The sequence below is a fragment of the Macaca nemestrina genome, chromosome 9 (assembly GCF_043159975.1).
Source record: "Macaca nemestrina isolate mMacNem1 chromosome 9, mMacNem.hap1, whole genome shotgun sequence".
NCBI lineage: Eukaryota > Metazoa > Chordata > Mammalia > Primates > Cercopithecidae > Macaca > Macaca nemestrina.
Genome location: NC_092133.1, coordinates 41,128,816 through 41,152,656, shown reverse-complemented (window position 1 = coordinate 41,152,656; position 23,841 = coordinate 41,128,816). Strand labels below are relative to the sequence as shown.

The 23,841-nt window shown below is 41.8% G+C and overlaps 1 long non-coding RNA gene across 4 annotated transcripts in view; it reads left to right on the top strand.

Annotated features, from left to right (window-relative positions):
- LOC105480229 (uncharacterized) overlaps positions 1 to 12,715 on the top strand; it is a 62,895-nt gene extending 50,180 nt beyond the window's left edge. For 3 of the 4 annotated variants that reach the window (XR_986350.2, XR_011607736.1, XR_011607737.1), the window contains 2 exons: positions 7,800 to 7,866; positions 11,731 to 12,715. This is a non-coding gene — a long non-coding RNA (uncharacterized lncRNA). Of the gene's footprint in view, positions 1 to 7,799; positions 7,867 to 8,671; positions 8,846 to 11,730 lie in introns of all 4 variants that reach the window. The other variant, XR_011607738.1, reaches the window with a different exon arrangement.
- The last annotated feature ends 11,126 nt before the right edge of the window (positions 12,716 to 23,841 follow it).

The window sequence follows — 23,841 nt, the reverse complement described above, 5'->3', positions numbered from 1 at the left end:
GCAACAAAACTGTATTGTTTCATAGTCCTGGAGCTTGCAATTTGGAGATTAACATGTTGGCAGGACTTGTTCCTTGGCTTGTAAAGCATCACCCTGATCGGTGCCTTCATCTTCTCGTGGTGTTCTCCCTGTTACATGCCTCGGGTTCAAATGTTTCCTTTTTATAAGGACGCCAGTCATATCGTATTAGCTCCCCTCCTCTACCATAACTTCATTTCTGTTGCTTATAACAGAATACTTGAAACTGGGTAATGTATTTACTTATTTATTTATTTTGAGAAGGAGTCTTGCTGTGTTGTCCAGGCTGGAGTGCAGTAACACAATCTTGGCTCACTGCAACCTCTGCCTCCCAGGTTCAAGCAATTCTCTTGCCTCAGCCTCCTGAGTACCTGAGATTACAGGCACACACCACTACACCTGGGTAATTTTTGTATTTTTAGTAGAGATGGGGTTTTGCCATGTTGGTCAGGCTGGTGACGAACTCCCAACCTCAGGTGATCCACCCGCCTTGGCCTCCCAAAGTGCTGGGATTATAGGCATGAGCCACCATGCCTGGCTGAAACTGGGTAATTTATAAAGAAAAGGAATTTATTTCCTACAGTTCTGGAGGCTGAGAAATGCAAGGTCAAGGGGCCACATCTGATGAGAACCTTCTTGCTGGTGGGGACTCTGTGGAGTCCTGAGGCAGCGCACGGCGTCACATGGTGAGGGCGTGGATGTGCTAGCTCAGGGCTCTTCCTCTTGTTATAAAACCACCAGTCCCATTCCCATGATAACCCAGGAATCCATCACCCCATGAATCCATGAATGAATTCATCCCTTCAGGAGGGCAGAGCCCTCATGACCCAATCCCAATCGTCTTTTAAAGTCCCCGTCTTTCAATACTGCCACAGTGGGGATTAAGTTTCAATGTGAGTTTTGGAAGGGACTGACATTTAAAGCATAGCACTCATCTTAGCTAATCACAGCTACGTTGGCTCTATTTCCAAGTAAGCTCCCATTCTAAGGTGCTGGGGGTTAGCACTTCAGCACATAACATTTAGGGGAACACAGTTCAATCTATAGCACTCTTTGAACGTTGCTTTCCTTTGGCCATGTTCTTAGGCTCCTCCCCTGAGAAACTTTATCCAAACTCATGGCTTTAATGACCATACCACCTTAGAATGATGCTACCCCAGAGTGTTTCTCAAACCCAGTTCTCTCCCTCAGTTCTGGAGGAACAGATCTGATTACCCAGCAGTTATATTTGGATATTTACAGGTCCCTTTTTTTATTCATTTTATGAGTCAGGATCTCACTCTGTTGCCCAGGCTGGAGTACAGTGGTAAGATAATGGTTCACAGCAGCCTCAAATTCCTGAGCTCAAGCCATCCTCCTGCCTCAGCCTCCTAAGTAGCTAGGACTACGGGCATGTGCCACCATGCCCAGTTAATTTTCTTATTTTTGTAGAGATGGGTGTCTCTCTATGTGGTCCAGCTAGTCTTGATCTCCTGGGCTCAAGCAATCATCCCACTTCAGCCTTCCAAAGTGCTGGGATTGTAGGAATGAGGCACTGACCAAGTCCTTTGTGTAATGTTTCAGATTGAATTTATCTTTTCCTTAAAGCTGCTGCTTCTCCTGAGTTTCTGATCTCAGAGACTGGCCCCATCATCTACCTTGCTCTACCATGGTGGGAGACCACCCTGGAGGCTTGCTTCAGTTTATCACTCCCACCCCTTCCAGTCACCATGTCCTTCAATAGCATCACATGTTTCTTTTTTTTCCTCTCTCTCTTTTTTTTTTTTTTTTTTTTTTTTTTTTGAGACGGAATGCTCTCGCTCTGTCAACCAGGCTGCAGTGCAATGGCGTGATCTCGGCTTCCTGCAACCTCTGCGATTCTCCCACATCAGCCTCTGAGTAGCTGGGATTACAGGCAACCCGCCATCATGCCTGGTTAATTTTTGTATTTTTGTAGAGATGGGGTTTTGCCATGTTGGCCAGGCTGGTCTTGAACTTCTGACCTCAGGTGATCTGCCTGCCTCAGCCTCCCAAAGTGCTGGGATGACAGGTGTCAGCCACTATGCCCAGCCTATTTTTATTTTTTGAACTGAACATTCTTTCATACTTGTTTTATATGGTCAGTATACTACATTGGTAGCAATGATTCATTTTGTTAGTCATGAAACAAACAACAACAAAAAAAAAACAATTCTTACATTTTACTTTGTTTCTCAGAAGTGAAAGATGTTTTAAGAATGTGTTTTCATGAGATTTGCCAAATATTTTTCATTGCACAATAGCTTTTTTTTTTTTTTTTCCTCTTCCTTTTGGAGAATTGTTGGGTTGATGAAGCTTTTGAGATAGGTAAGAACAGATGTGCTGACACAGTTTGGGAAAGCAAAAACAATTTAACTTGAAGAAAAGCCCCTAGAGAAATGACACTCTCCCAAGGATGTTCGAAACCCAGTTATAGGAAGTACTGTCTTCAGCCGACAATGTGATTTGGGTTAACAGCCAGCAGAGCTGGGGGAAACGCTGACAGTCCTCCAAATACCACAATGCAGTGTTAGAATCAGACTCGCTATGTTGAAATTTAAGAGGATTTACATTTTAATTACTTGCTCAAAATTTGCCCTCACAATTGGTCCTTTAGGCGAATGTTAATCCCATTTACTTCTCTCTAATTTTAATGCTCCAAACCCCACCAATTTAGAGAAGGAAGAAGTGTTCTTTCAAGTTTTTTAAGTGGTTTATTATATGATGTGAGAATTTTTTTTTCCTTAAAATGATATAAATGTTCAGTCCAAACATGGAGGTACCACATAGGAGAAATGGAATTGAGGAATACCAGCTGAAAAAGCTCTTATTCACCCTCTCGTTCAATCCCAGCCTCACAAATTAGAAAACAAACCCAGAGAGGCCGAGAGACTTACTTAAAGTCACATGGTTATTCATAGATCTAGAAGTCACACTTTCTGGTGCCTGAACCAAAAGTCCACTGTAGTAAAAATTATAGTCAACATTTACGGAGCACTTGCTAAGCACTAGGCTCTGGGCTAAATGCTTTTCAAAACTTTCAACAGTTCACAAAATCAATGAAATAGAAAGTATTTCAAATGTAAAAGAAAAACATAGTCAGTCCTCTCTAACAATTTTTCTGTGGATGTTTCATTTGCTTTCTTAAACAGAAGCTGCTGACGTACATGCCTTTCCTCCCTTCCAGATTTCAAGTCTGCAAAGGGCTCCTAGGTGTACTCCACTGAGCTGTGTTTTGAAAGCTAAATAAGCATTAACTTATTCACAACAAAAGCCTGATCTATTTCTATTAAGGCTGCAGAGAGGTTTGGAAAGCACAGATTTCTCCCCGTTTTTCCTCCCTTAGTTTGTTCACCAATTACTTCTTCCCTCTCTTCCTTCTTTTTCCCTTCCCTCCCTCTCTCCCCAGCTTCTCCCACTTTCTTTCCTCTCTCTGTCTCCCTCCCTTTCTTTCTTCCATTCTAGAAAGTGAGGTATTTTCCAGCACCTGTAATCTGTACACTTTGGGAGGCCGAGGTGAGAGGATTGCTTGAGGCCAGGAGTTTGAGATCAGTCAGGGCAACATAGTAAGACCCTACAGCAAATTTTTTGCATAAAAAATTTAAAAATTAGGCAGGCTTGGTGGCACATGCCAATAGTCCCAGCTACTTGGGAGGCTGAGGCAGGAGGATCACCCAGAATTTCGAGGCTGTGGTGAACTATGATTGCCCATGGCACTCCAACCTGGATGACAGAGTGAGACCCCATCTCTATAAAAAATAAAAAATGAAAAATAAAGATAATCCCAGCACTTTGGGAGGCTGGGGGTGGCCAGATCACCTGAGGTCAGGAGTTCGAGACCAGCCTGGCCAACATGGTGAAACCCCATTTCTACTAATAGTACAAAAATTAGCTGGGTGTGGTGGCACACGCCTGTAATCCCAGCTGCTCGGGAGGCTGAGGCAGGAGAATCGCTTGAACCTGGGAGGCAGAGGTTGCAGTTAGCCCAGATTGTGCCACTGCATTCCAGCCTGGATGACAGAGTGAGACTCCATCTCAAAAGAAAAAAAAAAATGGAAGTGAGGTATTAAGGACTCTTCTCTGTTGTGATTCAAAACTCCTTTTGATTTGTCTTAAACACGTAGAACGTTGGAAATGCCGGGGCCTTAAGCATCATCCAAAGGGGAGTGGAGGCTAGAGAGGTAAAGGATTTTGCCTGAGGTCAACTAAATGAAATCCTACCAAGATCAGACAGTGACTATAAAGCAAAACTCCAATCAACACCAAGAGGAAAGCTACCAGAATAGCAAAGGCAAAGTCTAATTGGTTCTGGAGGTGTTATCCTTTTTAAATGACTTAATTCAATCTCAAACCAGCAAGCTCTTCACCTTCACTTGAAGGAGTGTAGGATCTTTTATCAGGAGCTGAAGAATGAAAAGCAAACTTCTAATCACTTTTTGAAACCCAGCTCTTCAAAATCCCCAGAGTTGAGGGCCAGGTAATGAGTGGGGCTTACACAGAGTAGGTTCTCAGAGATATAAGGGTTGGGACTTGGAAATACACATGACAGGCGGAGACAGAAATTTTATTAACCTGTACCTTAAAGTCCTTTAAAAAGACATTTGATTGTGGAATGAAACCAACACGTTGAGAAGACTCAAAGTGGGGAGAACTTGAAATTAGTTTTGCACTCTCGAATCCCAGGTTTCCAGGCCCTCCATCCTCAGTGCTTGGCTGGTGAGATTCTGAACGCTGGGCTGTTTATTTTCCCATCCCAATAACTTCAGCAAAGGAATCTCTGAAGTCCTGTGTGGAAGCTCAATGCATGGACCAGGCAGGAGGATCGCTTGAGGCCAGAAGTTTGAGACCAGCCTGGGCAACATAATGACACCCCCATCGCTAGACAAATCATCATAATAATAATAATAAAATATAATAATATTATTATAATAAAGAACCAGCGAGAGAGTGAGCCTGGGAGGTAAGTAGCATGCCACAGATCACTTAGCAATCTAGAAACAGATTCTGAATTCTAGGTCCCACTCAGAGAAGGAGAAGGAGAAAGTGTGGCAGCCCTGACTTTTGTTCTTCAGAGGCAGCTTTGTATGGTGGAGATTGCCTGGAGCCAGGAGATAAGGCCATGTACTTTCTGGGCCTCAATTACTTCCCTTGTAAAATGAGAAAGAATTGGTCCACATCACTGCCAACTTCCTATCTATATGTAAGAACCATGTGACTTTAGAATCATATTCAAATGGTAAAATAACATGTGATCTAATTGATTGATTGTTTTTTATTGTCCTAATTTCCCCCCCCCCCATCCTGGTTTGTGGTTTGGCCGAAATGACTGAATTTAGGGAAATATCTTTGATGTCCCAAATTACCTGGAGGAATTTCTTCTCACAATTTTTCTCAAAGGCCTTTAGGACTGCTGCATTTTTTTTGAGATCCTTGCCTAGAAAACAATCTAGGAGCAGAACACGATGAGAGGTCAACAGCATTTTTTTTTTTTTTTAAGATGGAGTCTTGTTCTGTTGCCCAGGCTGGAGTGCAGTGGCATGATCTTGGCTCACTGCAACTTCCACCTCCCGGGTTCAAGCAATTCTCCTGCCTCACCCTCCTGAGTAGCTGAGGCCTTCCACCATACCCAGCTAATTTTTGTATTTTTAGTAGAGGTGGGGTTTCTCTTTGTTGGCCAGGCTAGTCTTGAACTCCTGATCTCAAATGATTCACCCATCTTGGCCTCTCAAAGTACTGGGATTACAAGGCGTGAACCACCATGCCCAGCCTTTTTTTTTTTTTTTTTTTTTTTTTTTGAGACAGAGTCTTGCTTTTGTCGCCCAGGCTGGAGTACAGTGGTGGGATCTCAGCTCTCTGCAACCTCTGCCTCCCAGGTTCAAGTGATTCTCCTGCCTCAGCCTCCTGAGTAGCTGGGATTACAGGCGTGTTCCACCCTACCTGGCTAATTTTTGTATTTTTAGTAGAGACAGGGTTTCACCATGTTGGCCAGGCTGGTCTCGAACTCCTGACCTCAAATGATCCACCCACCTTGGCCTCCCACAGTGCTGGGATTATAGGTGTGAGCCACCGCACCCCGCCTGTTCAGCAGTATTAGTGAAATGTTTCCCCACCATGTTCAGTCTAAAGCCACACTTCTTCACGCCTACCAAGCGCTGCACTTTCTGGATCCTCCTTCCTTTCCAGCCTCCTATCATATCCTCTCTCCTCATTTAATTTATTTTGGACACACAGGCTTTCCTTTAGTTCCTCAAAGGCACAAAATTGTTTCCTAACTCAGGACTTGCGAGTTAGGAAGTCCTGAGTTAGGACTTTTTGGTGGCTTCCCTCATTTTTGGTTGCTTGGATGATTCAGGCCTGAATACCACATCATCAGTTGGGCCTCCACTGGTATTAATATTTGGACCTCCACTGACCACCTCATCTAAACTGAAATTGGACCACCCTATCCTTTCTCTTCAGAGCCCTCAACATTATTTGTGTGTTTAATATCTGCTTCTCTAACTAGACTGGAAAGTCCATGAAGTCAGAGGCTCTCTCTTTTTTGTTCACCACTGCATTTCCTAGCATGTAGTAAGCCCTCAATAAATATTTGCCGGCCTGGCGTGGTGGCTCACCCCTGTAATCCCAGCACTTTGGGAGGCCCAGGCGGACAGATCACTTGAGGTCAAGAGTTCGAGACCAGCCTGGCCAACATGATGAAACCCTAGTAAAAATACAAAAATTAGCCAGGCCTGATGGCGAATGCCTGTAATCCCAGCTACTTGGGAGGCGGATGCAGGAGCATGGCTTGAACCCAGGAGGCAGAGGCTGCAGTGAGCTGAGACTGCACCACTGTACTCCAGCCTGGGTGACAAAACGAGACACGTTTCAAAAAAAAAAAAAGAAAAAAATTTACTAAATAAATGAATGAATGCATTCACAGAACATTCCCAGCACAATCTGCTTTTATTGGTTGTTTCTATATGACACAATCTACATAAACACTTAGTGAAATTGCCACGTTGACCCTGTTTTGGTATTGTGGGAACAGCTATTGGCCCTTGGATAAGTTGGCAAGGATTCCAATGTGTGTTTATTCAAACTGAATGGGCCTGTTTAGGGGCTCAGTAAGAACCCCAGGAGCCAGTTAATAATGCAAACGCAGTTCTCTCAATCTGACTTCTTGTAAAATTTCAGAGACATTCTCTTGGCCAAGAAGATAACTGAGATTTCAAGTTAGAACTGTAGTATCCTTAAGAGAGAAAATCAAGTGACTCTCAAGTGACCGATTTTGCCTGAGTAAAATCGGAATTAAATCATATGTGGAATTACGACAGAGTCACTGGATGGCAATCAGTTTTGTTTTGTTTTTCTGGGACCATATGAAAAAGAGGTTATTTATTAAGAATGGAATAGTTCCTTTAAAATTCTGTAGCAATCATGTCTCTCTCTTTTTTTTTTCCTTCCAGTCCATGGAAAGTGTTATCTCAGGCAGCTTTGTGCAGGAAGTTGGGTTTATCACTTCCTCACAGTTGCAGTTTGTCTAGGACTTAGCTACATGCTATCAGATTGCATCAAAATGTAGGCCTTTGTGTGTTTAACTCATCAAAGGAATGGGCCCTCAGGACTTGATATCACTTCACTGCATACGCAGCCATGTAGCAAAACAAAGCCTATCTAAACAGGACACAACTATTTCTGTTGTATGGCAGCTCCGCTAGCTCGCGCTTTCAGAAATGGTTGGGTTTTGGGTTTCAGGTGTCTGCACTGTTTCACTTCTTGTTTTTATATTTATATCTTTTTAGAATTGCAGCCATTTGCCTGGTTATGTGCAAGGAAGGAAAACCCAAAATATTACCTATGAGAGAGGAGGTAAGATTGCCCCAATCCAGTGTCAGTTGGAGGTAGCACTAACCCTTACCTCATCCTCTTGCTATTCACTTGAGAACTCAGTTGCTGCGGTCTCAGTAGTCTGGGCTTCAGGGCTGGCCATGTGGGGGTTTCAAACCTTGACTTCTCTGCGTCCTGGGGTAATTATTTCACCTCTGAGCTTCAGTGTTCCCATCTGAAAAATGAAGTTAATAATAGCACCTGCCCCATAGCTTCATGACATGGAATAAATGATATGGATTAAAGAATATATGAAGAGCGCTTGTAAGAAGTGCTCCCCATGGGAGGGATATCAGGATTTTAAAGCCTGAGGGGATACCACACCCCAGGCCCTGTGAGAGCAGCAAGACAAGCAGGCAAGGCAGCCAGTCCCAGGCTGGGCAGTTTCTCAGGCTGTACTTCCACCTTTGGGGCCTCATTACTATTTTCTTCTCCGTGGAGTTCCCTCTTCTCTGTGGTGGGCTTTCTGCCAGATGCTGCCTCTATTGGCGGCCACAGGAAGCCAATGCAACTGTGAAGTAATACTTCTGCCTCAGGCCTGGCTCCGCCCTGTTGACCAAGGGTTTTTAGATCTGCTCGGCCAACTCTTTTTAATGCCTTGCCTAAAAAGGACTTCTCACCCAGCCCTGCTGCACTAGGATATGGCTGGCTGCCCCGGAGGCTTCGGACAGAAAGTTTTCTGGAGAGCGAAAGGGTGGAGCGGACGTCTCCCTCTCAGCTCAATTCTTCAGGAGTTTGGGGTATCACTTTGTGGCAAGTCTCTCATATGATGCTCATTTACCAAAAGCAGGTGTCAAAGGAAGAGGGAGAGAGCTTGATGCTATACAATCTCTTTGAGCCACTGGAATAGAATGAGGCACTCTTTAAAAAATGATTTGCATCAGGAAGTATGCGAACTTTCACAGGCCTATGACCGGAAAGAAATTTAAGTTACACCTAAAAAACTGTATGCTTTAAGAAGGTAAATGGTTTTGCTTTTTTAAAATCTGAAACGATTTTGCATAGAAAATTGAAACCAGCCTAAGGGTTTGTTGCTGCTTTTTTTTTTTTTTTTTTTTTTGCTTCACTTGGCCAGAGAGACTTTATTGCTTCTTTATACATCAGTTATTCACTGATAGCTTGCTATCTTCATAGCTTCCTGCCATCCAGCCCCTGAGGCGGCAGGTGTCCTGTGAGCCACACTCTGCCTCAGCTGTTCAGAGAATCACTTTGGACACCAGTCACCTCCATTCAGTGCCACTAGCTTAGGGTTGGTGCCACAGGTTCCCATCCATTGGATTTTGCCTCTATCTAGCCCCTGGCATGGGCTGTTAGGCTGTCTTTTCAGCTTTTGCCCTTAGTATAATAGCACATGATACTGTGAAATAGCCACAGCCACTCAGATCGGTTTCTTAGACTCCTCTTAATGGCTACAGGGTCAGTTTCACCTCACCCTCAAATCCTAAGCAGCACACAGATTCCCTGTGTGGCTCTGGTATCCTGGGCTTCCCCTTGACTAGGAATAGAGTTGGGACATTTGCCTACAGCCCTCTTAGGATAAGTGTGACTGCTAAGTGAAGACCAGCACTTTCTGTTAGACTGATGAGATTAAACTTCTTTTTTTCCAATTATAAAAGCAATTAATGTGTTTTCTTTACACACACACACCCCCATGCACAAAAATGCATAAAGTTTAAATTTTAAGACCTTCATATTAAGGCTCCTAATGATAATTTGTTTGTTGAATGCTGTTCTAAGATTTATTTCAGTACAATAAAAGCATTATAAAAAAGAAAAAGATAATGGGATGTATACATACTCTTCTGAAACTTACATGATTTCCTTCATAGTATATGTTGTATAGATTTAAATGTCAGTCTACACAGATTTACCTTCTTATTTTGAGCAGCTCTGGCTATTCCACAGAATGATGTGCTATAATTTATTTACTCAATTCCTTATTGGTGGGCATTGGACTATTTCAGACTTTTTGTTTGTTTGTTTTGTTTAACAAACAGTACAGTACCACTGAACATCCTTGTGCAAACAGCTTTGTGCTTATGTGTATTTCTGTAGAATTGTTGGGTTAAAGGTACAGACCCTTGAAATTTTAATATGCATTGCTAAATTGAGTACCAGTGTACCAGCTTGCAATCGACCCAAAAGTCTGAAAGGTCCTGTTTCCCCAAATATGTATCAGCTCTAGTATTAGCAAATTTTATAGAGCTGATAGGCAAAAAAAAAATGTTTTCATTTGTGTTTCCTTTGTTATTCACAAAACCGAGCATCTTTTAAAGATGTGTTTTGGCTACCTGTATCTCTCCTCTGCGTTTTCTGTTTGTATTGTTTGTCCATTGAAAAGTTGGACAAATGAACCAAAGTTGGACAAAGCTGAATTGTCTTTTTAATGACCTGAGCATCAGTTAGGATGTTTTGGGCTATAAATACAGAATTCTTGCTAAAAGGTGGCTTATATTTATTGCTTATTATATTCCAAACACAGTGTCTGGATGGAGGTAGGGCATTCCAGGGCTGGGAAGTGGCTTATTGATCTTGCACACAGACTCTTTCTGCTATGTTTTACTCAGCTTGTCCTCTTGTGGTTCCAGACGGCTGCCACAGTTCCAGTCATCACATAACAACCATCTCCAAAACCCAAAAAGCCACTCCCCAACCCCCAAATCCTCAAGCTTCTCTTTTGATCATGGAGTAAAACTCTTCCTAGCAGCTTCCTTGCAGACATCAGCACCCCTCCTTCCCTCAGGTCTCATTGGCCAAGATTGGGTCACGTGTCCCTTTCCAAGCCAAGATGCCGATGCATCTGCTAATTTTTTTTTTTTTTTTAGACAAGGTCTGTTGCCCAAGCTGGAGTGCAGTTGCATGATCTTGAGTCACTGCAGCTTCCACCTCCTGGGTTCAAGTGATCCTCCCACCTCAGCCTCCCAAGTAGCTGGGACCACAGGGGCATGCCACCACGCTCAGCTAATTTTTCATGGAGATGGAGTCTTGCTATGTTGCCCAGGCCGGTCTTGAACTCCTGGACTCAAGTGACCCACCTGCCATGGCCTCTCAAAGTGCTAGGATTACAGGTGTGAGGCACCGAGCCTGGGCCTGCATCTGATATTTTAAATAAAAATTTCCCCCTTTAGTTATCACGTCTCCTGAATTAGTTGAAGCAGGCACATGCAATTTGACTGTAATGCAACAATTTGAATTTAGGGGCAAATGCTGTATGCTATGCCTAAAATATAAGGATGGGGCCAGGGATGGTGGCTCACGCCTGTAATCCCAGCATTCTGGGAGGCTGAGGTGGGCAGATCACTTGAGGTCAGGAGTTTGAGGCCAGCCTGATCAACATAGTGAAACCCCGTCTCTAATAAAAATACCAAAATTAGCCAGCTGTGATGGCACGCGTCTGTAATCCCAGCTATTCAGGAGTTTGAGGGAGGAGAATTGCTTAAACCTGGGAGATGGAGGTTGTAGGAAGCCAAGATCGCGCCACTGTACTCCAGCCTAGGCGACAGAGTGAGATTCTGTCTCAAAAAAATAAAATATAATAAAATATAAGGATTGTTGGCTTTGAATGATGTATCTTTAAAGACTAAATGTATGAGTTGAACATGAGCAGCCCAGCTCCATAATATCTGGCCACTCTCAGTAAGTCATAATGTCACCACTCAGCTCCCAGAAGTAGGATAACTCCATGGCCTTCTCTTCCAGGCAGCCAAAGGTAGAAGGATTGCCTCTCATCTTTGTAGCCACTGTTAGCCCAGCCAGGGTCCACTGGTGGAATTTCTAGACTTCTCCAGATGAGATGAGGGAGATTGTTTTCTTAAGGGTTGTAACAATATCTACCTTCTTTGACAGATGCTGAGCTCTGACTGGAACCATGAGAAGCTGTAACCCTCTTCATCTCTTTTGGGCCAAGGATCTGCCCTCTTCTGACACTGGGCAGAGTAAGAATGGGAGGTGGCAGTTACAGTGTATTTTTGCTTTGTTTATGTCTGGTGAGTCAGCAAATCTCAGTCAGAGGAAATAGAAACCAATCTCAGTTATACCTTTGTAACTAGCAAAATGTCTTTTGATTGGACTAAGAGACCTCCTCGGGTTCACATTCTCTACTTTCAGAGTCTTGCTGGCATCTTCTGGGTACCAAGGCACTCAATTTTGGCTATGGACATGGAGGCTGCGTTCCAGAATCATTTCGGTGATTTTTATCCTTCTCCTTTGAGCTACATTTTTTTTTTTTTTTTTTTAAGACGGAGTTTTTCTCTGTCATCCAGGCTGGCATGCAGTGGCACGATCTTGGCTCACTGCAACCTCCGCCTCCCGGGTTCAAGCGATTCTCCTGCCTCAGCTTCCCAAGTAGCTGGGATTACAGGCGCCTGCCACCACGCCCAGCTAATTTTTTTATTTTTTGTAGAGACAGGGTTTCACCATGTTGGCCAGGCTGGCCTCGAAATTCCTGACCTCAGGTGATCCACCCGCCTTGGCCTCCCAAAGTGCTGGGATTACAAGCGTGAACCACCGCGCCCGGCCCCTTGAGCCATTCTTATTTTCTCTATAACAACTCCAAAATGAAAGTTCAAGCAAATGGCATTCCCCCTCTGCTTCCCTCCTTCCCCTATTCCCTATCCCATGATGAACACAGCAGTTACAGTGATACCTAAACTGGGTGTTTATTAGGCTGAGGAATGTATTTGCTTTCGTTTTTAATAATAGAGAATCCCGGACAGCTATTATTCAGATGTATTCCTAATTGTTTTGTTTCCAGGTATTATTGTATATGGACTTAAAAATTTTCCTTTCCAATTTCTTGTTGCTAGTGTCTAGAAATAAAATTGATTTTTGTGTGTTGACTTTGCATCCTGCTGTTTGTTTTAGTAGCTGTTTTTGTGTGTAGATTCCTTAGACTTTTCTGCATACATAGTCATACTCTGAACAGAGACATTTTTACTTTTTCCTTTCCAATTTGGATGGAAAGATGCCTCCTGCAGGCAGCCAGCTTGATGAGTAGTCACATGGTTTCAGTCTGGAAGCTGCTCACCCCTTGACTGGACTGCTTCAAGCAGTGAAATCCCTGTGCAAGCGATGGTCTTTTCTTGCTCTTTGGCTCTGTGCATGCTTTTTGTGCTTTTTATTCCTCCTAGCTGAGTCTTTCCTTCCGAACTTGAGTTTGATTTGAAAACAGGTTCACTTAGAGAAAGTTTTTAGTGTCCAGTTAACTTCTAAGGCATTTTCCTTCTGGCTAAATGACAAATCTGCCATTCCCAAGCCATTGACCACCTCACCTTTTCCGTTTCCTTCTTTGGTTCTCTATGCAGCTGTTGGAATGATTCCCTCCAGACTCACCAGCCAGTCTGTCCACTGGCTGTTCCCTGATTTGTGCCAAGAAACCGTTCACCAGCAAGTTATCTGGTGTCCTTGCCAAATGAAGGTCTGGGACTTGTTTTGCCCCCGCTGCCCAAAACTTTAAATTTCCTTTATCAAGTAGCTTCTCATGCTGGGAAAAACCACAGTTGGTCTCTACTGCTCCCTCCCTGTTTCAGCTTCTTCAAATTGCTTGATGGTACCTTTGGTGCTTTATCTTAACCACTTGTACACTTGCGTTGTTGAAATATTTTATCCTCTAAGTACCACTTATTCTTTGTAATTATTTTTCCTTCCTTCCTTCCTTCCTTCCTTCCTTCCTTCCTTCCTTCCTTCCTTCCTTCCTTCCTTCCTTCCTTCCTTCCTTCCTTCCTTCCTTCCTTCTTATTTTTTTTTGTGAGATGGAGTCTTATGCTGTGGCCCAGACTGGAGTGCAGTGGTACCATCTTGGCTCACTGCAACCTCTGCCGCCTGGGTTCAAGTGATTCTCCTGCCTCAGCCTCTTGAGTAGTTGGGATTAGAGGTGCTGGCCACCATGTCTGGCTAATTTTTGTATTTTTAGTAGAGATAGGGTTTCACCATGTTGGCCAGGCTGGTCTCAAACTCCTGACCTCAGGAATTTGATCCACCCACCTCGGCCTCCCAAAGTGCTGGGATTACAGGCGTGAGCCACGGCGCCTGTCCTGTAGTTATTTTTATTTATTTTCCATTTATCTACTTCAGGGATTACTTCTTTTTTGTTTAGTTTCTTTCATTTTTAAAATGAAAGGATAATATAATATCCAAGCTCTGTAATAATTCTTAGATTTCCTTTATGGAATAGTGGTGTAAGATTATTTAAAGCCCGTGGAACTGTTTTTAGCAGATTATAGTGAAAGAACAGCTTACCATAGCTATACAGAAGTATACCCAAGGGTCAGGATGAAAATGTGCCCAGGGAGGGCCACTTAATAAGCACAGGGTAATCCTGGATTTTTGTTCTTCCTTTTTCACTTTTTACAGTTTGCTTTTGTATTTCCTTGCCTTCAACACCACGTTGTTTTCCTTGAATCCTTTTTCTTTTTGGAAAACAGCATGGATAAGTGGAAAAATATGAACTCTGGAATATAAACATACCTGAATTTCTTTCTTTTCTTTTTTTTTTTCTTTTTTTTGAGGAAGTCTCACTCTGTTGCCAAGGCTGGAGTGCAGTGGTGTGATCTTGGCTCACTGCAACCTCCACCTCCCGGGTTCAAGAGATTCTCCTGCCTCAGCCTCCAGAGTAGCTGGGATTACCAGGCACGCACCACCATGCTTGGCTAATTTTTTGTTTTTTTTTTAGTAGAGACAGGGTTTCACCGTGCTAGTCCGGCTGGTCTCTAACTCCTGACCTCAAGTGATCCATCTGCCTTGGCCTCCCAAAGTGTTGGGATTACAGGTGTGAGCCACCGTGCCTGGCCTGAATTTCAACACTACACTTTTCAGTTATTGACTGTGGGTCCTTTGGCAAGTTGCTTACCCTTTTTGAGCTTTAATTTTCTCTTCTAAGGATTACCTTTAAAAATACAAGCATTTATGAGGCATCTAGCATAGTATCTGGAAGACACTCCAGACATGGAAGTCACTCAATATGTGTTACTTTTGATTACTATTGCCTTTATGCCTTTGATTTTCTTTCTTCTATTCTCTTTCTTTAGTCACTTGTCATTCATTATGGGGCTTGGATGAGGCCATACATTTACGATCTTTGAGAAAGATGGCTTACCTCTTCTTCCCTCTTAATATTAGGTCATCAATGTGCTATATCTGCCACAAAAAAAAAAAAAAAAAAAAAGCTTCTGTGATCTTAGCCTGAATGACAAAGGAATGAATGGGTCTGGAATTATAGTTGAATATGCCCAGAATCATAGTATCAGAGCCTGAAGGTATTTTAGAGACCAGCTGCAAATGAACTAACTGATATAGCAAAGATAAGCAATTTGCCCAAACCCCACAGAAGAGTATATGTGGGCCTGGGATTTTCTTACTGCAGGAAAGAAGTTTTAAAAATTGAGGTGAAATTCACATAACATAAAATTAGCCATTTTAAAATGTACAGTGCAGTGTCATTTAGTGGTTTGCAGTGTTGTGGAGCCATCCACTTTATCTAGTCCCCAAACATTTTCATTGCCCTGTACTCATTAAGCAGTCATTCCCCATTCCAGCTCACCCCCAGCTCCTGATAGCTCCAAATCTGCTTTCCGTCTCTAGGTATTTGCCGATTTTGGATATTTTATATAAATGGAATCATACAGCATGTGGCATTTTGTGTCTGGATTATTTCTCTCGGCACAATGGTTTTAAGGTCCATGCTCATAATTTTAAAAATTCAAACATTACAGGAAAGTATAATGAAGAAAAGGAAAAATATTCTGTAATCCCACCTGCCACTGATGACGACTGTTGACAGTGTAGTGAGAGTTGCTCTTCCTGCTATCTCCCACATAAAGATGTTTACACTGTTCAAACCTTTTTCATCAGTTTGTTTTTTTCCCTTAATGCCATATATGAAACATCTTCCTCTGTCAATACATACATATCTCTTCATTCTCTTTAGTGGATTGTATAGTGTTTCATTACATGATTATAGTTTAGGTTGTTTAATAAACCTACTCGGCCGGACGCTGTGGCTCATACCTGTAATCCCAGAACTTTGGGAGGCTGAGGTGGGTGGATCATTTGAGGTCAGCAGTTCGAGATCAGCCTGATCAACATGTGAAACCTCGTCTCTACTAAAAATACAAAAATTAGCTGGGTGGTAGTGGTACATGCCTGTAATCCCAGCTACTCGGGAGGCTGAGGCAGGAGAATAGCTTCAGCCTGGGAGGCAGAGGTTGCGGTGAGCGGGGATCACTCCACTGCACTGCAGTCTGGGCAACAGAGTGAGACCCTGTCTCAAACAAACAAACAAACAAACAAACCTACTGATGGACATCCTCTTCCTCCCCGCTAATTCTGTGCATCTTAACCTGCTGAGTGTGAGTTACTTTGAAATTCCAATATTGGAGAAAAATAAACAGGAAAGGCTCCCATTTCTCTGGGGTCAGCTTGGATACACTGGGAAATTCATGCATCAGTAGGAGCTAGATAAGCCTTGAGGTTATTTCTAATTTCAGATTCTTTGATTCTTGGGATTAATACCCAAATCATGTAGTGCTAGGGACATAAAGGAAAGTGCTAGGACTAGGAATTAGGCCTGGATTTAGCCTTCATTTTGTTAAAGAACAGTTCTGGGTCCTTGGAAGTAACTTACCTGTTTAGACTTCAGTTGTCTCATCTGTGAAACGAGGTAAATGGGCTAGCTGGTCACTAGTAGTATGGACTTCAGCTGGGGTCACCGCTCAGTTTACAGTGATTCCCCTTTCTGCAGGAACAGCTCTGCTTCACAAGCGTGGGCCCCCACTGGCCATGTCTGATGGATCTAGTGGAAGTCATTTGTTACAAGGTGAGTCCATCAAAACTCTTCTCTAGGATTTTTGAGTTTGAACCACAGAGAATATGAGCAGTTCTTCTCTTATGGTGGGAACATGTGAGAAGTGAAATTTGGTAGCCACTGGTAACCATATCACCAGTTTAGTGAGGCTCTAGTGTAGAGAGGAAAAGTATGGAACTCCCTGTGATATGGGTTAGTGGGGGAGTAATCACATAAAAGAAGATCTACCTCTAATGCCATATGGTATCCTGGATTCTTCCCTGCAACAGAAAAAGAACATTAATAGAAAAACTGATCATCCAAATGTGATGATTACTTTTATGTGTCAACTTGACTGGTCCGAGGGGTGCTTAGATATTTGATTAACCTTATTCTGGTTGTATCCATGAGGGAATTTCTGGAGGAGATTAGCATTTGAATTGGCAGACTGAGTGAAGCAGCTTGTTCTCCCTAATATATGTAACCTTAAACTGATATGTTGAAGGCCTAACTAGAACAAAAGAGAGAGTAAGGGAGAGTCTCCTCTCTCTGACTGACTATCTCGAAGCTGGAACATAGGTCTTCTCCTGCCTTCAGACTTGTTCTCAGACTGGAACTGACAGCATTGGATCTACTGGGCCTCCAGTCTCCCAACTGCAAATCTTAAGACTTCTTGGGCCAGGTGCATGGCTCACGCCTATAATCCCAGCAATTTGGGAGGCCAAGGCGGGCAGATCACCTGAGGTCAGGAGTTTGAGACCAGCCTGGCCAACATGGTGAAACCCCATCTCTACTAAAAACGCAATAATTAGCTGGGTGTGGTGTCGCGTGCCTGTAATCCCAACTACTTGGGAGGTTTCAGGTGGGAGAATCACTGGAACCTGGGAGGCGGAGGTTGCAGTGAGGCAAGATCATGACACTGTGCTCCAGCCTGGGTGACAGAGAGAGACTCTGTCTCAAAAATAAGTAAATTAATTAATTAATAAAATAAGATAAAAGTTGAGATTATTTTTTAAAAAGACATGAAAATTTAAGACACTACAGAAACATATACAGAAGTGATTTGTACTGTTTTTTCCAACCTTATAAAAGCCTGAAATTATTTTAAAAATCCAAATTTAAAAGCTTAGAAAAAGGTGACATCATCAACATGGTGGTATAGGGAGTTCCAAATATCTCTCTCTCCAGGAAACATTTTTTAAATACTAGGCACTGTCAAAACCAATGTTGTCAGAACTCTGGAAAACAGTGAAAAAAAATCCAAAGCAATCAAGTGAATGCTGAATGAAGAGAAAGGCAACTTAAAAATGGTAAGAAGACTGGGTGCGGTGGCTCATGCCTGTAATCTCAGAGCTTGAGGAGACAGGATTGACTGGGGCCAGGAGTTCGAGACCAGCCTGGGCAACATAGTGTGACCCCCATCTCTACAAAAGGTGAACAAAATTAGCTGGGTGTGGGGGTGCTCCTGTAGTTTTAGTTCAATTTAGCCCAGGAGCCTGAGGTTACAGTGAGCTATGAGGTTGTCACTGCATTCTAGCTTGGATGACAGAGAGAGGCCCTTTCCGCCACCCCTGCAAAAAAAAGAAAAAAAAAAGGAAATATCTGTGACACTTTTACTCGCACCACTTATCCCACCCACTCTCTGGAGAGATAGCTGTTTGGAAGATAGCAGCCTAAGCTCCCAGTGTGGGACCCTGCCCTGGTTCTGGAGGGAGCAGGAAAAAACCTGATTCACAAATTGTTGTGTCTAGCTATTCGACACTGTCTGGAGGCTATGTGAATGAAGGTCTGATGCAAGGTGCTTGTCTCTGTTTCACAGAACTTAGAACTTAGGGCAGAAAAGTAGTAGGCACAGCTCTCACATTATAAGGTAAACAAAAAACCTGCAGCCACCTGGAACAAAAGACTATGGTTGAGATATACAATATACTGCCCAAAGCGTGGGAGGAAAAGCTGGGGAGAGACTTTCTTAAGAAAATTAAGGTGCTCAAAAGAGCCAGTGTATACTGGGGAATTTAGAAAGCCACACACATGCCCAAGATAGGACACATGCTCAGAAAAGCCCTGAGAAACACCTATGCTTTCACCTTCTAGACTTAGCGCAGGTGACGAATAAAGGCTAAGGCAGAGTTGCAAGAAGGCTGGCTAAGTGTTAAAGGAGAGCCCCAATATGGCCAACCTGCAAAGAATGGGAAAGGTGTTTCTTTGTTGTTGTTGTTGTTGTTGTTGTTTTTTAATCTCCTGGTGTCAAGGGTACCTCTTTGAAAACACTAGCTGAACACAGCTAAAGGAGCAGAGACTTTGGTGACCGTACATAAGAATGCAGGCTTTGCAAACATGTCACTAAACATGTCACTAAACAAGTCTTTGCAAACATGTCACTAAACATGTCACTAAACAAGTGGATAACTGTAAAAAGTCACTAAACAAGTGGATAACTGTAGCCTGCAACAATCAAGAACAGCAAACCCTGGGGATGGAAGAGAATCTGATTTCTAGAGTTACCACATTATAATATTCAAATGTCCAATTTTCAACAAAAAAAATCACAAAGCATACAAAAAAATGAGAAAGTGTGACCTATTCAAAGGAAAAAAATAAATTGACAGAAACCATCCATGAAAAAGATCAGACATTAAAATTAGTAGCCAAGGCCTTTAAATTGATGGTCTTAAATATGCTTATAGAACTAAAAGAAATCATGTACAAAAAACTAGAGAAACCAGGAAAATGATACATAAATACAAAAAGAATATCAATAAAGAGAAGTTATAAAAAGGAAACAAATAGAAATTCCAGAACTGAAAAGTACAACAACTGAAGTGAAAAATTCACTAGAGGGGATTCAATAGCAAATTTGAGCAGGTATAAGAAAGAATCAGTGAACTTGAAGGTAATAACAACGGAAATGATTCATTCAGATAAGTAGAATTAAGGCCAAAGCGGGCAGATCATGAGGTCAGCAGATCAAGACCATCCTGACTAACATGGTGAAACCCCATCCCTACTAAAAATACAAAAAAATTACCCGAGCGTGATGGCGGGCGCCTGTAGTCCCAGCTACTCAGGAGGCTGAGGCAGGAGAATGGCGTGAACCCGGAGGCAGAGCTTGCAGTGAGCCAAGATCCCACCACTGCAGTCCAGCCTAGGCAACAGAGCGAGACTCCATCTCAAAAACAAACAAACAAACAAACAAAAAACAGATAAGTAGAATTAAAAAAAAAGAAAAGTGAAAGAGCCTAAGGGACTTGTGGGATACCATCCAGCTGATCAACATCTGCATTTTGGGAGTCTCACAAAGAGAAGAGAAAGAAAAAGGGATACGAAGATTACTTAAATAAATAGTAACCAAAAACTTTCCACATTTGATAAAAAGCATGAATCTACACGTTCAAGAAATTCAACAAACTCTGGTTGTGGTAAACTCAAGGAAATCCACACCAAGACATATTACAATCAAACTGCTGAGAGATGAGGGAGAGGGAGGGAAGGAGAGAGAGGGAGAAAGAGCGAGAGAGAGAGAACGAGAGAGAGAGAGAGAGAGAGAGAGAGAGAGAGAGAGAAAGTCCTGAAAGCAGCAAGCGGGAAGAAACATTCAGGTGATTCTCAGTAAGATTAATAGCCAATTTCTCATCAGAAACCATGGAAGCCGGAAGGTGGTGGGAAGATATATTTAAAGTGCTGAAAGAAAAAAAATACCTGTGAACCAAGAATTGTTAAGAAATAGAAATAATGATCTCTGGTAAAGGTAAGTATGCAAGTAAATATAAAAGTCAATATTAATGTATTTTTAGTAACTCCACTTTTTATTTCCTACATGATTTAAAAGACAAATGCCAAAAAATAATTATTGATCTATATTGTTGGTATACAAAGTGAAAAATTCAAGGTATATAATGGTGTAATTAAACACTGCCAGTTTTGTAAAAACAAAAAATGTGTCTATGTACACATAGATCATACACAAATGTATACAAACGCATGCCTGTGTGGGCATAGAATATCTCTGGAAGGCTACACAAAAAAGCTGATAAATTGCTTCCCTTATAAGTTTAAGGGCTGAGTGGACACATTCTCAGCAGTTAATTTTTGTTCTGTGCCTCAAATCTGCCTCTCCTTTTATTTACCGATTTCCCTAAGGCACTATCACTTATTCAGTTGATTATATCAGAAAAGCGGGAATCAGGTTTTTTCCTTCTCTTTTCTTCACCCCCCACCCATCCATTAAATCAACTATCAAATCCAGCTAATTTTACCTCCAAAACATATCTCAATTTTGTCTACTTCTATTGTGGAAGATGTTGGCCGTTCCTCAATGTTCGTTGTTCCTTTCATTCTTAGTTGTAGAACTCCTGATTTTCAGCCAGACCTGCAGTAACCTAAAGTAACTATTTTATTTTCTATCTTTCCTTGCATTCGAATGGGGCCATGTCACTAAGTTCTGTGCCATAAGCTGTAACTAAAATTGTCACGTATAATTTCTAGAAATGCTCTTAAAGGGAGGGATATCAGTCATGCTACCATTGCAAGAAGTAAAAAGAAAAAGATTTTCTTAAAAAGAGAGAAACATACCTTTTCTCCTCCCTTCCTCATTCATGTTGGCTGGAATGTAAACAAGATGGCTGGAATTAGAGCAACTACCTTGGACTGGGAGGTGGAAGTCACATGTTGAGAAATAAGATGGAAGGAAGCTGGTCCCTAAGAACGGTGGAACCACCAATCAAATTCTAGGCTATGTACAGGCTTCAATTATATGACAGAGGACTAAATATCTGTTTGTCCAAGCCGCTGTAATTTGAATTGCAGTTACAGCTACTCCAAATCCCAAATGACAAAATGTCTCTGCATTTCAATGGCCAACCACCTGGTCCAAGCTCAGCCATCTCACTTGAACTGCTACCTCCTAACTGTTCTCACCACATGCCATCCTTGACTTCTCTCTCCATTCAGTTCTTTACCTTCCAACAAGAATATTCCTTTAACTATATGGGCAAGATTAAATCACTCCCTTGTTTAAAATCCTTTAATGAGTTACCATTAGTTTTATTTTATTTACTTATTTATTTTTGTTGTTTTCTAAAACAATTTTTTGGTTTTTTGTTTTTTTTTTTTTTTTGAGACAGGTCTCGCTCTGTCACCCAGGCTGGAGTGCAGTGGCATGATCTCAGCTCACTGCACCCTCCGCCCCCTGGACTTAACCTTAGACATTCTAATGAGAGAAGCTCATTGGTGAAAACAGGCATTCCTGTGATAGAGACTCCTGGGAGGATGAGCCAGGAGAATAACTTGAGCCTGGGAGTAGAGTCCAGCCTGAATAACATAACAAGACATCATCTCTAAAACAAACAAACAAACAAAACATCCTTGTAAATGGCTTGTTTTTCTTGCTTTTCTTGCTTGTATTAGTGAATAACTGTTTATATTTAAGGTTCAGTTACAAACAGAATATATCTCAAAGTTGCTTGTGCTATATCATTTTTTCCTTTGCAACTTATACATCAGTTACCTTTCGTTGGCTTGTTTTTGTCTGTCTTCCATTTCTGTTATTTTCTCTGTATTTACTTCAACGTCTGCATTTTTCCTGGCATTTGTTAAAAAGCAAAACTGAAGCCCATTATTTGCATTAATAATTCCATTTTAGGCTGGGCACTGTGGCTTATGCCTGTAATCCCAGCACTTTGGGAGGCCAAGAGGGATGGGTCAGTTGAGGCCAGCAGTTCGAGACTGGCCTGGCAGATATGGCAAAACCCCGTTTCTACTAAAAATACAACAATTAGCTAAGTGTGGTGGTGCATGCCTGTAATCCCAGCTTCTTGGAAGGCTAAGGCGCAAGAATTGCTTGAATCCAGGAGGTAGAGTTTGCAGTGAGCCAAGATTGTAGCACTGCACTCTAGCTGGGGTGACAGAGCGAGACTCTGTCTCAAAAAAAAAAAAAGAAAAAAGAAAAAGAAAAACTAATAATAATAGTAATAATAATAATTCAATTGTAAGCAAATGTATATTATTTTCCCAGTATATTGTTTATTTAATAGTTTTTCTATAGTATTACTTTGGCCTTTGATTTGTTTCCTTAACCTCTATCTCTCTTTTCATCTCATTCTATTATCATAGTATCTTTGAACTCTTTTTTCTCCTTTCTTTGCTGCAGGATATTTGCATAGCTGCTGTACTGCTTTTGAAAATCTTGCTCATGCTTAATATGAGGAGCTATTTTCAGACCTTCTATTTGCTAGGCTATTGTTTGGTGAATTCTTACTACTTTACCTGTTTTTCTTTCTTTCAAGTTTCAACTTGAGGGCTAGGTTTTGTGCTCTACCTGCTTTTAACTAGCTTGAGGGCATAAAGGAAAGGGAATTACTGCTCAGCTGAGCTGGGCCCAGGGAGAATTCACCCTGGGAGAAGATTCTAGATTTAGAATCATGCAGTCTTAGCAGAGCTAAGCTTGAGTAACTATACCACCAAAGTTCATCAGATGTCACAGAAGCTTCTCACAAGGATGGAATAACTGTATGGTAAACAACACTTCATTCAGCATCTACTCTGTACCAGACACTGAAAGAAAAAAATAGTTGCTGCCTTTATTATGTATTTATGATGTCAGGCTGATGGTAAGTACATTATGTATAATTTCATTGGCTCAATACAACTTTATGAAATACCTTTATCAGCCCTCATTTTTTGAATGAGGAAATTGAGGCTCAGAGAAGTTACATTATTTGCCAAAATCATATAGCAAATAAATGACAGGGTTGAGCTTTGAAACCATGTCTAAATCATAAACATTAAATAGATTCTTTACCAGGAGATTAACATGATATTGGAGAACACTTGTAGAACTTTTAGTCCACTGTGGTATGCATGTAATCCATTAAAAGCTTAACAATTTTCTTTTCTAAAAAAATTCTGGTTTATAGATAAAATATGACCTAGACTTGCTTCGAAATAATTTGAGGGAGGGAAATCTGAGTGAGGGAATAGATGGGACAAGATTGGCCATGAGTTAATGATTGAAGCTGGGTGAGTTAAAGCATGAGGGCTCAGTGTACAGATTTAAATAATGACTGCTCAACTAATCACTTTTTACCATAGCAGCTCTTGAAAAGTTATACCTCTTTTTGGGCAATGACCCACTTTCTTTTGGTAATGACTTTTCAGTGCATCATACTCCACAGGTAAAT